Raw genomic sequence first — 4,073 nt, forward strand, 5'->3', positions numbered from 1 at the left:
CCTGGGTGAGAGCGGAGGTCAGAACAGTTTGTGCAGCTTAGCCATTACATGGTATAATGTCTTTGATGATTATTATCATTATTATTAACTCAATTCTAAATGTTTTGTGAATGTTTAAATGTTATGTTTAGACCAGAGTTGAATAAATCAATGCTTTCTTTCTGATTGCAGTATTTGAACTGTATCAGTCAACTACTTTTAACTAAACCTGGGTCCAAATTGATGCTGGAAGGGAATTGCTCGGGCCAGGTGTGAATGGGCCAGGTGTGAATGGGCCAGGTGTGAATGGGCCAGTGGTCTGGGGACATGCATGTATTCATTTGGTATGATAAGGACGGGGCATAATAGCCTGGGCCAGACTGTGTTGTTTGATTCTAGTGGAATGTGTAAATAGGATTACGAATTCATTTGCATGTTCAACGCTCTGGACGTTGTTGTTCCTGTCTGTATCCCCGACAGTAGCCGTAAAAAAGTGTGTCATCTTTGTCAGCGTTGCCAAATTATAAAAATTAATACTTATCGGCATCTTTTCGCTTTTTTCTTTTATTTGAGCCGCTTGGGTAACTTTATTTCCTAACCCTTTATTTTGTTTTCGCGTTTAGACTCGTCTTGCTTCGTCTCTTTGTCAACTTAAAAAAAAAAAAGTTGGTTGAGGTTGGTTGGGGGCCCCTACTATGGGGGCCCCAAGCGGCCGCCTACCTATGCTTCTATGTGAAGACCGCCTCTGACACTGATGAAGAGGCAGAGGAAGATTTCAAAGTGGAAGAAGAGAACCAACCACCCAATGTGACCACCCAACCAGATCAACACACTCTGCCCACAGGTATAGCTGGCTGAAGAAGGCTTTGATCAGTCCCAATACTGATTCTTCTGGACCTGATATCACCTCTAAGGCTGTTTCCCTCGTCCCACCACTGGAGTACTTACAGAAGTTTTTGCCAAAAGACAAGATTCATGATTCTGGCAAAGCTCAGGATGTCTAGGAAAGACAGAACAGGAGACTGTTTCAGGCCAATCAGCATCCTCTCTCATCCTGCTGAACTCTCAGCACACCAAAGAGAGGCTGGCCATCTTCAGGCAACGGGCGCCAAGCAACACAGAAGGCCCATCAAGGAGCCTCTGAATGAGAGTCTTCAGGTGATGGGAGTTGAACAAACAGGGTCCCAGCTAAGAGGACATCTGTACCCCCCCACACACACAGGATGTAGGCTCTGACCTATTCAACCACATGCCAGATACTACACTAAAGGATTCCCCACCACCTTATGCAGCGACTAATGTTTGTCTTTGCTTTTCTGAGGTAAAAAACTGTTTGTGGGACTATATTACAAATAACATGGCTGAACACTGAGACTGGGATGGAATTAAAGAATATGTGAGACTGTTGTGTGATTATATTATTCATGTTATATACTGTTATGGGGCTAAATAAGTAATCAACCCAAAAACTGAACTGAACTTTATATTTGTTCTGGCCATGTGAGTACAAATACAGAAATTCAGCTCCCAGCTCGGATTAACTTTGCAATATTACAACTTTTGCCTAAAAGCTTACTATAAAGTAAATATTTAGAAAACATTTCAATTCCTTCATCAGAGGCCTGTGACAACACATCTAAATTGTTTTCTATGCCTTACAGGGTTAAGAAAGTTCATTATAACAAAATAAATTACATTGGGTTGATGGTGTATTATTAGGTTATGATATTATAATGTTTTTGATAAAGAAATAATTTTGCTGCTTGTGAAGCCAATCTAATTCATCCCAAAAGAAGGTTTCTAAAATATGTTAAAGGAAGCATATCAAATAGTGAAGAAATCACTATCACTTCTTTCAATGGAACTGCAAACCTTCCACTCTTTTCCATTATTCATAAACACGATTTCCTAATAGTAGACTACCGTGTGAGGTTGCTTTTCAGTATGTTGATTACATCGTCAATAGCCCCCAATATAAATATAGTAGGATGACATCATAGTTTATGGAAAACCATTTTGTTTGTTATTGTTTTTTAAATAGCTTCCGCTCCGCTCTATTTCTGCAGCGAGGGAAGGAAGGAAGTCTGAGAGCCAACTGCCATTGGCTCCCCCCCAATGTCCCACTGCCATTGCCCCCCCCCCCCAATGTCCCACTGGGAGGACCTGCAGTTCTCAAGGCCAATGATGCTTCAATGACATCTTTAGACCTCATTACTTTGAAGTGACCTTTTTCGTGCAATAACCGACCCATTAACTGACGGTTACAACAAAATACTAGCTGCCCTTTTCTTAACTTTGTGAATCTATTAAGCAGGGGTTTCTTCTTGACATAAGCTGCCAGTGTCCTGGAAATTTCCATAAGACATCATTTTCTCAAGACACTTAGACACCGCAAGCTCTGAGTTATTATCTATAGTAATGATGGGCCTTAGGGGGCTTAGGGGGGGGGGGGCGCTACTGCCTGTGCCCTCCAGTGTCTCTCACCTCCCCACTGGAGCGTGGCCCTGCTCCGGGCTCACCTCAGCGCTGCTGCAAGGTGACAACTTCTCTTTTTCTCTTTGATAAAAATGTTACCCCTTTTTTACAATTAACTCTTAACGTTTATTTTTAGCTACGTTGTCAACACAGTTCAAATATTTCCTGACACCCCAGCGAACAAAACCAAGCTTCACAGCAAAGGATGTGTTGGAAGAGGCTCTGGTCACACAGGGCCAGCTGCTGGCTCACACCTCCGTGTGTTTAGTAAGGATGTTAATTCCAAACCAGATGTGTCTTTTGACACTCATGCACACACTCGGTTCTCACGCATTCTATCTTTACAGCTTCATCTTTTTTTCCCTTCTTTCTTTAATTTTTTCCCCTTTATTGATTAATTAATTTCATATTTTTATTTTCTTTCGTTTAATTAATTAATTAATTAATTAATCCCAACTTTCTTTCTGTCTTCTCTCTCTCTCTCTCTCTCTCTCTCTCTCTCTCTCTCTCTCTCTCTCTCCCTCTCTCTCCCTCTCCCTCTCCCTCTCCCTCTCTCTCTCTCTCTCTCTCTCTCTCTCTCTCTCTCTCTCTCTCTCTCTCTCTCTCTCCCTGCGTCCCTGTCAGTGGTTGGTTCCCACACTACACACCTTGAGCAACAGACCTTACAACTTTTGGCAGGGCTCCATTTGGCAGTGGTGTAACATAAGGAGCAGCATGTGTGTGGCTTTCAAAACAAAATAATCTTCGCCCTCGAGCGCTGAAACTACCCTGACAGTTTCATCTACCCTGAGAGAGTGTATAAAACCCATAGATTATGGAACCACTTGGCCAACCCTTGTATGTATATTGTATAGTAGGCTTGTGCACTATGAAGCCTTTATGTCTTTAAAATAATCATATAGTGTAGGCCTATAAAGTTAGGCATAACACAGTGCATGTAGTTCAAATGCATAAAAATATTAATTAAGTATTATATATATATATATATATATATATATATATATATATATATATATAAGACGTGTTTAAAAACAATACACTGACAGGATAGTGAAATGTGCAAAAAAATAACATGGTTTGTCGGTTCGGTGAGTTGTGAGTTGAAGCTGTAAAATAGCAATTCTTTTCAGCATTCAGTAAAAAAAAGAAAAATGCAAATAAAAGTTTCACACACGCTGTCCATTACGTTGTGTAAGCTATAGGCCTCCTTATATAAAAGAGCCAATTTATGAACCTTAATCCGAGTGCCTTTTTTTACTTTTTCTTTTTCTTTTCATTTAGTAATTGAGAAAAGTAAGAGCCAGCTTCTGGGTATCTCTCTGCTGCAGTGGATTGGGTCAGCCTTAATTTAGCGTGAGGGGGGAGGGAGGAGGAGGGGGGAGAGGAGGTAGAGGAGGGGGGGAGGGAGGAGGAGGGGGGAGAGGAGGTAGAGGAGGGGGGGGGGGGGGGGGGGCGGAGAGGAGGAGGAGAGGGGGGAGGGGCGAGGACGTGGGAGGAACTTTTTGAGTTGGGACCCCTGTGTGTGCATTGTGAACTCAGACACCAATCCGCAAACATCTACGACCAGAGCTCTCACGGCGACGGATCTCCTCGTCTTCTTGGATTATTCTCACATTATC

Source organism: Micromesistius poutassou, assembly GCF_964030765.1.
Source record: "Micromesistius poutassou genome assembly, chromosome: 18".
Lineage (NCBI taxonomy): Eukaryota > Metazoa > Chordata > Actinopteri > Gadiformes > Gadidae > Micromesistius > Micromesistius poutassou.